The sequence below is a fragment of the Callithrix jacchus genome, chromosome 19 (assembly GCF_049354715.1).
Source record: "Callithrix jacchus isolate 240 chromosome 19, calJac240_pri, whole genome shotgun sequence".
Lineage (NCBI taxonomy): Eukaryota > Metazoa > Chordata > Mammalia > Primates > Cebidae > Callithrix > Callithrix jacchus.
In genome coordinates this window covers 45,839,057-45,850,008 of record NC_133520.1, presented here as the reverse complement: position 1 = coordinate 45,850,008, position 10,952 = coordinate 45,839,057, and the positions used below count along the sequence as shown (strand labels likewise).

Genomic DNA, 10,952 nt, shown 5'->3' with positions numbered 1-10,952 from the left:
CCACTAACTGTGAGATGCATCCTTTTACACATGCAGATATGTAAAATTATGCATGAATGAATGAGTCACGTTGGACTTTAATCCATCAAGATGTAAAAACTTAACTGTAAACAAATGAAACCACTGAATTAATAAGTAAAGCTGAAACTCTTGGAAGAAAATATAGGAGTAAATCTTTATTGGCAAGAGTTTCTTAAACATGTCACTGAAAACACTAGCAGTAAAAGAAAAAAAAACAGATAAATTATATGTCAACAAAATTAAAAGCATTTGAGCATCAAAACACCCTCTTAAGGGAGTATAAAGGCAACTCAAAACTGACAGGAAATATTGGCAAGTGATAAATCTGATAAAAATTTTGTACCCAGAAAATATAATGAACTTTAACTGTTCAAGGAAGAAACACAACCAATCCGACTACTAATGGGCAAAGGACTTGAACAGACATTTCTCCAGAGAAAATACACAATCAGTGAACAAGCACATGGAAGATGATCAGCAGCATTAGATATTAGGTTAGATTGATTGCTGACAATTAAGCCAGCAATGAGATACACTCCACACTCGCTAGGATGGCTGTCATGAAACAGTCACGGGTCCTGTTGTCTCAAGACCTGGAGCTGGAGCTGGCTTGGGCTCTGGAGCTGGAGCTGGCTTGGGATCTGGAGCTGGAGCTGCCTTGGGCTCTGGAGCTGGAGCTGCCTTGGGCTCTGGAGCTGGAGCTGGCTTGGGATCTGGAGCTGGAGCTACCTTGGGCTCTGGAGCTGGAGCTGGCTTGGGCTCTTGAGCTAGAGCTGCCTTGGGATCTGGAGCTGGAGCTGGCTTGGGCTCTGGAGCTGGAGCTGGCTTGGGATCTGGAGCTGGAGCTGGCTTGGGATCTGGAGCTGGAGCTGGGGCCGGAGCTTGCAGTGGCTGCATGGCTGGGTCTAGGTGCTCTTGCTGGGACTGCCTTAGCTCTGGAGCTAGAGCCATTGATGGAGCTTGCAAGGAGCTCGGGAGCTGGTGCTCTGGTGGGTGCTGCTCTTGCTTCCAGCTCTGCAGATTTCCCTAGAGCAGCTGGTTAAGCCTGGAGCTGCTATAGACCTGGCCCTGACACATTCTCTGGAGGTGGCTTTTAAGCTCGGACAGGCCAACTCCATCCATGACCACCCCAAAGCTAGAAGTACTGGCACAGAGAGGACAGGTCATCAAGGATAAATGTCACCTCTGTGAGGCCTTTCCCAACCCCCCAGTCATAAAGTGGCCTTCATCTCACCCTCGCAGCACTCTGCTTGATTTCAATCTCTCTTTTTAGCCAACCCCGCTGGCTGTAATATTCAGAGATGTTCCCTCAAGCCCCCGCCACCTGCTGTGCCCCAACTGTGGCAGAAGAGTAAATCTACTTCTGCCAGAGTCAAATGGCAGGGACTTACCAAGAAGGAAAGTGGCTCTTACTCCAGGGCTCGGTGGTGACATCTGCATGAGCACACCAGTCCCGGGGGCCTGCACTCAGTGGGGTCTCAGGCCATCCAGCAGCTCATCAGCAGTGCTCAAAGGAATCGTGGGTGCTGACCACCAGTCCAGGGAGCCTCATGAAGACAGAGGGACACAAATGCTACCCGTGTGTATCTGTACATACATAGTATATAGAGTTCTATTTGTATATGTATATACATATCCACAGACATATATAAACATGTTATGTATGTGAAGAAACACATTGACTGTCTGCATTGAGGATCTCATTTAAAACGTGGTGGTTCACACCTGTAATCCCAGCACTTTGGGAGACCGAGTCGGGTGGATCACAAGGTCAGGAGGTCAAGACCAGTTTGGCCAAGATGGTGAAACCCATTTCTGCTAAAAATATAAAAATTAGCCGGGTGTGATGGCAGGCGCCTGTAATCCCAGTTACTCGGGACGCTGAGGCTGAGAGTTGTTTGAACCCAGGAGGCAGAGGTTGCAGTGAGCCAAGATCATGCCACTGCACTCCAGCCTGGCGTTTTTTATATAAAATAAAATAAACCAATAAATAAATAAATAACATACCATGTAAACATGCATGCACACATTTATGTAAATGAATGTGCATATGAGACAGTGAGACAGACTGACAGAGAGACAGAGCCTGGGAGATCTTGACCAAACCATTTAATAGGATCAGATTTGGTGGTGGGACATTGAAAATATTTTATTTTCTCCTCTAAGTGATACTTAAATATTTTATAATGTTCATATTATTTTTATAATTATGAAAAAAAAATCACATACATACAGATATAGTAAAGAAAACTCCACAGAAACACACATATTCACACACACAGACATTCTGTCAAGGGCCCAGTCTGCCCTCTCTGCATGAGCTGGCAGCAAGGGAATAAGAAAACGCCACAGAATTCCATCAAGGCCACTTCCAGGAGACCCTCAGCTGGCAGCCAGACCCCTTGCACCACCCTTGTTTCTAGGCAGAGCTCAAATGCCATCCCCCTGGAGTGAGGGAGCTGGCCTCTTGGCTTGAACACATTACTAAGCTGTCATTTGTCCCCATCAGACTGGCAGATTTGTATGTCGAGTGACAACCAGCACTGGTGAGAATGTGCGAAGCGGAGGCCCCAGCCGATCCCCTGGAGACTTGTTTATGGATACGCCTCTCTCCAGCTGGCAGCATCCATCGAAGTTCTAAACCTCTGTCTCTTTACCTAGCTGTGACAACCCTGGGACTTTAGCCCACAGACGTTGTTTTATTTTTAAGACTATTCATCACAGCACTGGTTGAAATAACAAGGAACTGGAAACATCATTAACATCCATGTAGAGAGGATGGGTGGAGAGAATGGGGCCATGTGGACCAGGGAATACCAAGCGGCTGCTGAGGTGGGCACGGTGGTTTCTGAGTGCCCACATGGAAAAGACTTCAAGGAAATGTATGTGAAAAGCACACTGGCAGTCAGTCTACATTGAGGATCTTATTTTTTTAAAAATAAATATATCCCATGTAAATATGCAGGCACACATATATGTAAATAAATGTGCACGTAAGACAGACTGACAGAGCCTGACAGATGTGACCAAACCATGTACTGATGATCAGATTTGGTGGTGGGACATTCAAAATATTTTATTTTCTCTTTTAAATAATACTTACATATTTCATAATGTTCATCTGATCTTTATAATTATGAAAAGATCATATCACATTAAATATCCATTTCACACTCACCTTTTAAATAATTGATGTTCATTACCTAGTTTTAATTTTTATAGGCATTTTATTACAAAGCCAAAAATATGCAATATATTAATAATAAAAGGAAGATTTCAACATTAATGAAAAATTAAAGATCTAGTTCTTCCACCCAGACACAGTACCCTTCCCATTAGGTGCTCCTCCTCCTGCCCCTGCCCTCTCAGTGCAGGGACGCTGGGTGGGGAACACATCAAGCCCTCAGCTCCTCTGTGATCTTCTGTACCCACAGGGGTCACTGCCCAGACGTCGTCTATCCCCTGTGCATTTTCAGTGGCCCTGTGTCACATCTTCCTCAGCACCTTCTGCGCTTGGACATGGGACCATTTTTTAGTTTTCACTCTCAGAGTAGCATTGAAGGGAACACCTGCATCCATAAATCTCCATTTTTTAAAGATGGTACCCTAGAAGTAAACATTCTGGATCAAAAATATAAATGTAGACACGTTTTCAAGGTGTTGGCTGCAGTTTTCATGAGGTGAGTCTGTTTATCAGGGTGGAGGCTTGCTGAGGAAAGCAGGGGCTGCAGAGACCCCGGGGCTGAGCCTTGAGAGAGCAAAGGGAGGCAGACAAGCCAGCAGTGAAGACCACCGGGGCACCTGGAATGAACCAGGGAGCCCAGAAAGCCCCACCGAGCCCCTCCTGCTCCATAACTCAGCTTCCGAACAATGGAGCCAGGCGCTGCCATCCAGGAGAGAAGAGAGGGCAGCTCAAATGCCATCCCCCTGGAGTGGAGTAGCTGGCCTCTTGACTTGAACACATCACTAAGCTGTCATTTGTCCCCATCAGACTAGCAGGTTTGTATGTCGGGTGACAACCAGCCCTGGTGAGAATGGCCACCCTGCCTGTGTGGTCTTCCTGCAAGCACAGAGCTCCTTCCTCTCACTCAAGAAAGCACTTGTAAGGGGAGGTCAACGAGTTATAGAGACCACCGTGAATGTGTAGGAGACAGATGACTTTCTCCTGTAATAGAGGCACTACTCTAGCTTGTGTGAGCGGGAGAGAACTTTTCAAAGCACATGAGGGACTCATGCAAGTTTCAGGACAGTCAGAGTATCAGGCCTGCAGATTTGGAGCTGGGCACAGCCAGAACATACCAACCAGCCACCTGTCCTGGTATCCTTCATATTCAGCTTCCGTGGGGGAGGGCCTCCACCTCCCAGCAAAGACCCAATATGCTCTCTGCTTACCTGGAGCTCCGGTACACTGTGGAAGACAGACACAGAAGTGGGTGGTTGGCACAGATGATAGAAACCAGGAGTCAGCTACTTGATTAATTAGAGGCCAATTCTTCAAAGAAGTTATAGAGAAAAACCATGCTTGGTAATTCATTCTGAAAAAAAATTTTTTTTAATTAGGGAATATAAACAAATCTTATATTCAACAAAGTATGATCATAGCAGTAACTATCCACTGACTCCCAGAACCAACAAAGAATGAATCCAGTGTTGATTGGGTATTTGTGCCACAAATTTTCTAACCAAGTTATAGCATGTTGGCAAAAATCTTCTGAAGTCTTGGTAATTCTTCTAAAGGCCTCTTTGATCCTGAAGTATGTAAATGGTTCTCATGGAAACCTCTTTGGAGTTTCCATGAATTCCCTTGGTGACTGTCTCTTCCTCAACTGTTACCTGATTGGACCCATCCAAAATCTCACTTGTTAGTTTTGATAGAGATCCATCGTCATTGTTGTCTTTATTTCTCTGTGAAAATATTTTATCTGGTCAGTTTTCAAATTTTCTTTCATCACCAGTTTTTAGAAATTGAATTGGTGTGCTTTGGTGTCATTCTCTGACGGTTCTTGTGCTTGGGGGTTCTTGTGCATTGAGTTTTCCTGTTTTGTAATTTTTGACGTGTAGAAAATCTTGAGGCTGGATATAGTGTCTCACTCATGTAATCCTAGCCTTTCGGAGGCCAAGGCGGGCAGATTGCTTGAGCCCAGGAGTTCAAGATCTTCCTGGGCAACAGGCAAGACCCCATCTCTACAAAAAAAAAAAATACAAATATTAGCTGGGCGTGGTGTGTGCCCCTGTGATCACAACTGCTTGGGATGCTGAGGTGGGAGGATTGCCTGAGCCCAGGAATTTGAGGATGCAGTGAGCCATGATTGCGCCACTGTACTCCAGCCCAAGTAACAAAGAGAACTTGTCTCAAAAAAAAAAAAAAAAAAGAAAGAAAGAAAATTGTGGCCCTCAAAAATTTTTTTTTACTCTGTCTTTACCATCTCCTTCAGGTACTCTAATTTCAGCTGCAATAAGACACTTGTAGTCCCAAGGGTCACTGATGCTCTTTTCATTTAATAAAACTTTTTTTACCTTGTTTTCTATCTACATTGGATTACATCTATTGCCCTGTCTTAAAATTTGCAAACATTTTCTTTTGTAATATAAAATCTGCATTCATCTCATCCAGTGTGTTTTTCATTTCATGCCTTGTACTTTTTTATCTCTAGAAGTTTAATTTCTCTCTTATATCCTCTGCATCTGACTTGGTCTGTGTTTTCACTAGTATAGTGTTCCCCTAGTATAGTGAAGAGAAAGAATTGAGATATAATTCTGTTTTAAGCTACTTGTTCACTAATCTTGTCATCTTTCTTAATTATGGGACAATGTCAATTAGCTTAATTATAATAATCATTTCACTATATATATATATATATATATATATCAGAGCATCAGATTATACATATTAAATGTATACAATTTTATTTGTCAAAAAATTGTAAGAGATCAATATTAACTCCACGTTTTCTTTTCAGTTACTGCAGCGAAAATCAATAAGAGCAGTTGTAGAATTATGCAATTCTGCATTTCATGATGTATTGACATAATTTATTTCTGTTCCTTTCCCAGAAGATCAGGTCTTTCTGTGCATCATAACTCACTAGGTATGCTCTTTTCTCTGAAACACATATATGCTAGGCCATCTTACTTTAAAATTAATGGTTTAATGAATAAAACACCACCAATGTATAGCCATTCCAAGCTTTATGCATCCATGTAATTATTGTTTTATAAGTAAAATCCTGTTGTTAAACTTTAGTTCCACAAAATCTAATATCCTGAAAGATCTGCCTTCTCTCAGCAACATGAACCTCTGCAACATGTATAAATCTCATACTCAGAGCTGACCGAGAAGAATGACAGCCTCCAAGCCCGCCTGGGTTCAGCCATTCCTGCAAGGGATGAAGGTCTTCTGAAGTATCTGCTGGTGTGTATGTTGGGCAGCAGAGCTGGATTCTTGCCTCCAATTAACTGGTAAATAATGTTACAATCTGGGCTGCTCTGAGCCCAGATAAGATGGTTTTAGAGTGCGTCTTCTCAGAGAGGATACAGAAAGCTAATCAGAATGGTCAGCATAACTCCTCCCTGCTCAGTGTCAGAAAAGAGGCCTCATTTATTTCAAGTTACCCTGCTCAAGAGATTTTATTTTAACATAATTCACCAGAAACAAAGGTGACCCTACAACCAGTAGTAAGAAAATCTCAAGACATTATCAAATTGCTCAATATACTTCAGTTCTGTTTAGATTTACTGGGCTCCTACTGTTTTTAAAGCATGGCCCTGGAATCTGGAGATACTGAGTGGAATAAGACCCTGTCCAGTCTCTCAAGGTCAGTGATGGGATTGGTGACATTGGGCAAGACACACCATTTCTCTGGGTTTTGGCTGCCTTATTTATGAACAGCAAAAATCTGAGTAGTTGGTGTCTAAAGTTCCATTTGTGTTCAAAGGAACTTTTACAAACAAACAAAAAACTTTCTTGTTCTAGAAGTCCTTAGATAGCGAAGTAGGTTTTACCTTAAGCTTCGTATTTTTAAATGATAGTGTCATGAGCATAGAAGGAGGGACCTGTCTGGCCATGGTGTTTAAATTACTCTTTGTTGTTGGTGTCAGAATATTGCAGTTTCTATTTCATATCATCAAATTTTCCTATTCCAAGAAGCAAAGCAAATCAACCCACAATTTTCTACTAATTTTTCAGAAGTTGGGAATTATTTTTTAGTAAGAGAGCATGAAACCACTTTTCTTACACGTCTGTAGACCTCTGAACTCCCATACCAAGAGGAGATGCCAGAAGAGGTGAGGTGAGGGGGTTACCTTGGCTGGTGAAGGCTCCCAGGGTCAGCACGCTGGGGTGTCTTCTAAGTGGAGTTGGGATGATATTGCAATCCAGGTCAAGTGCAGAACCAAAAACAAGGTGATGGCAGGTCGGCCAGAGAAGGGAGATCCAGAGAAGGCAGATCCAAGGGAGATCAGAGGTGACCTTCGAGACCTAGAGTGGAGTAACACGGAGTAGACCGATGAAGGAGACAATGTAAGCAGAGAAGGTAAAGCAGGAGTGTGACTCTGCTTTGAGCACCTGAGACCAGGTAGGTCCAGGCTGGGGGTTGCAGTGGGAAGGAGGCAGGATTAAAGGACCTGGCCGGTTGTCAAGACACGTGTTTATGATGACCTCATGTCCGGGTTATTCTAGGAAAGTCCCAATTTCAAACACCGTAGTATTCCTGTCAGATTTTGCAACCCAAGTGCCTTCATTCAGCTGCACTTGGCACCTCTGCTTGACCAGGTGCTGGGCTAAAAATCTGCGATGTAGTCGGAACCAAGGTGTAGACTCTGCTTTCAGGTCGGGGACTAAGGGTTATAGCAAGTATGGTGAGAAGTTCAACTACCAGGTTATTGTAATAAACCTAATCTCTCCCTCAAAATGATTATAACTATTTGTCATTACTCTTATCTGATCCTCTTCTAAGAAATAAAGGATTTTTGGGGAGGCTGAGGTGGGCAAATCACCTGAGGTCAGGAGTTTATTGCCACCCTGGCCAACATGGTGAAACCCCGTCTCTACTAAAAATACAACAATCAGCTGAGTGTGGTGGCACATGCCTGTAAACCAAGCTACTCTGGAGGCTGAGGCAGGAGAATCACTCAAAGCAGAGGTGGAGGTTGCAGTGAGCTGAGATTGAGCCACTGCATTCTAGCCTGGGTGACAGAGTGAGACTCTGTCAAAAAAAGAAAGAAAGAAGGCAGGAAGGGAGGGAAGGAGGAAGAATTTTTGCGAAGTTTGCACATGAACACTGAGTGCTTTGGGGTTAGCAGATGATGTATACTCTAGATCTTGGCTACGGTAATCACGAGCTGTCCACTTGGACACACTTGTGGCTGAGGCCTCTCGCCAATCACCTGTATTTCGTCCTCCCTTGTTTCCATTACACGCTCCCCGTCCCATAAACAGACCGCTTGCTACCCAAGTATTCCTGTCACAAAGAAGAAGTAACATGATTACCAAATATCTTTAGTGCATGACATCTAATAGTCTAAAGATACTTTATACAGACAGATGTTTATAGATGGAGGAGGGAGAGATGAATCCGGACGCAAATCCTGAGGTTGGACAAATAATTTTGCAAGTTTGCTCGCATCACAAGGTATAGCTCGCGTTTAGTGGACTGTCATATTTATTTCTTGTGTGGCATTTTCACTGGCTTCCCATTTAAATTGAAAAATAAAAGCAAATAAATATTTCTTTACAAATTCTCTAAGTTAGGCCCATGGCCTGGTCTTGCAGGGGTGCAGCTGAGCTATGCTAGGAGGGTGGCATAGGTGGCGATATTGCAGCCAGATCCAGCTCCAGGCACCAAACCGAGCGTGAAGCCAGCAGGTCCAAGACTAGCATGGAACTGGACTCAGCAAATGGATTATCAGACCTGGGGCATGCCAAGGAAGCATTTTCAACGTTCGAAAAATACGCTCATGTCATTACTGGTAAGTATACCATTTGCTTGGGCCAAGCCAAGATGGGCTTCTGTGCACATAGAGAAGAGATCAGCCCTTTGCATGCCTGCACTTCAGAATCTTGCGGAGAGAAACAACCTTTCCTATGATTGCATTGGGCGACTGGAAGTTGGAACAGGGACAGTCATCGACAAGTCAGTCGGTGAAGACTAATTTGATGCAGCTGTTGAGGAGTCTGGGAATATAGATAGAGAAGGAACTGACACACTCAGGCATGGTGTGGAGTCCCAGCTGCTGTCTTCAGTGCTGTGAACTGGACTGAGTCCAGCTCTTGGGATGGACGGAATGTGCTGGGAGTTTCAAGAGATATTGCTGGATATGCCACAGGAAGTGCTCGACCTACAGGTGGACCTGGAGCGGTAGCTCTGCTGATTGGGCCACAGGCAACTTTAATTTTTGAACGAGGGCTTCGTGGGACACATATGCAACGTGCCTGTGACTTTTACGAGCCTGATACGCTCTCTGAATGTCCTATAGTAGATGGAAAACTCTCCACACAGCACTGCTTCAGTGCATGAGACCACTGCTATTCTATCAACCACAAAAACATCAGTGCCCAGTTGCAGAAAGAGGGAAATGATAAAAGGTTTTACCTTGAATAATTTTGGCATCACTCACCATCTTGTAAACTGCTGAGTTTATCTCCAGCTCAGATGTTGCAGAATGACTTTCCTAATGATCAGAATAGAGATAAAAACAGTATTTAGAGTGGTCTGGAAGCCTTTGGGGATGTTAAATTAGAAGACATCGATTTTGATACAGATGTGGAGATGGCGTTTATGGAGGCTAGTTCTGAACCCTTCTATCAGAAAACAAAGACATCTTTGCTGTATCCATTCAAAATGGAAATACATACACATTGCCAGTATGTGGCTCCCTGAAACTGTCACATAGCACAGGACTCACCTCAGCAATAATCAGGGAAGAGACCTGGAGTGTTCTTGTGTATGGTTCTGGTTCAGCAGCCACACTGTACAAACTCTCTCGTTTTTTTTGTTTGTTTGTTTCTTTGTTTGTTTTTTTGAGATGGAGTCTCGCTCTGTCACCAGGCTGCAGTGCAGTGATGCGATCTCAGCTTACTGCAACCTCCATCTTCCAGGTTCAAGCAATTCTCTTGCCTCAGCCTCCTGAGTAGCTGGGACTACAGGCACATGCCACTACGCCCAGCTAATTTTTGTATTTTTAGTAGAGACAGGGTTTCACCATGTTGGCCAGAACATTCTCAAACTCCTAACCTCAGGTTAACCAACCTGCCTCGGCCTCCCAAAGTGCTGGGATTAAAGGCTTGAGCCACCATTCCTGGCCTACCCTATACTCTCCTAAAATTACACAAGATGCCACACCAGGGTCTGCTATTGATAAAATAACAAGTTTATTCGATCTTAAATCAAGATGTGGCTCAAGAACTTGTGTGGTACCGGATGTCTTTGTTGAAAACATGAATGTCAGAGAGGACACCTATTATTTGGTCAACTCTATTCCCCAGGGCTCAAGAGATTCACTCTTTGAAGAAACATGGTACTTAGTTAGGGAGGATGAAAAGCACAGAAAAACTTACACTCCGAGTCCCTCTCCAAATGATGCCACTTTGGACGAAGGAGTCGGACTTGTGCATTCAAACACAGTAATTCCAAGCCCTGCTAAGAACGTGCCAAGACTCCCGGCCACAGCAGCAGAAACAGGAGCAGCTGGCATTAGTAACTGGGAACGTTAAGATATTCTATGAGGTGCTAGATTTCAGTGGGAGGGTGGGGATGGGATTATGTGTTGCTCAAGTTTTTGTGACTGACGTGGAGCCTGGATGACCGTCGTGTACTTGGGAAAGTCTCTTTTTCTCAATTTGCTGGCGTGTTTCTCATTGTGGTCTGGCCAATGCCAAGTGCACTTGAATGATGTTAAGGGCTCTGTAAAACTTCATACCTCTCTGGCCGTTC

At 43.9% G+C, this 10,952-nt stretch overlaps 1 pseudogene; it reads left to right on the top strand.

Annotated features, from left to right (window-relative positions):
- The first annotated feature begins 8,897 nt into the window (after nt 1-8,897).
- On the top strand, nt 8,898-10,732 carry LOC100408607 (hydroxymethylglutaryl-CoA synthase, cytoplasmic pseudogene; annotated as a pseudogene).
- Nucleotides 10,733-10,952: the final 220 nt, after the last annotated feature.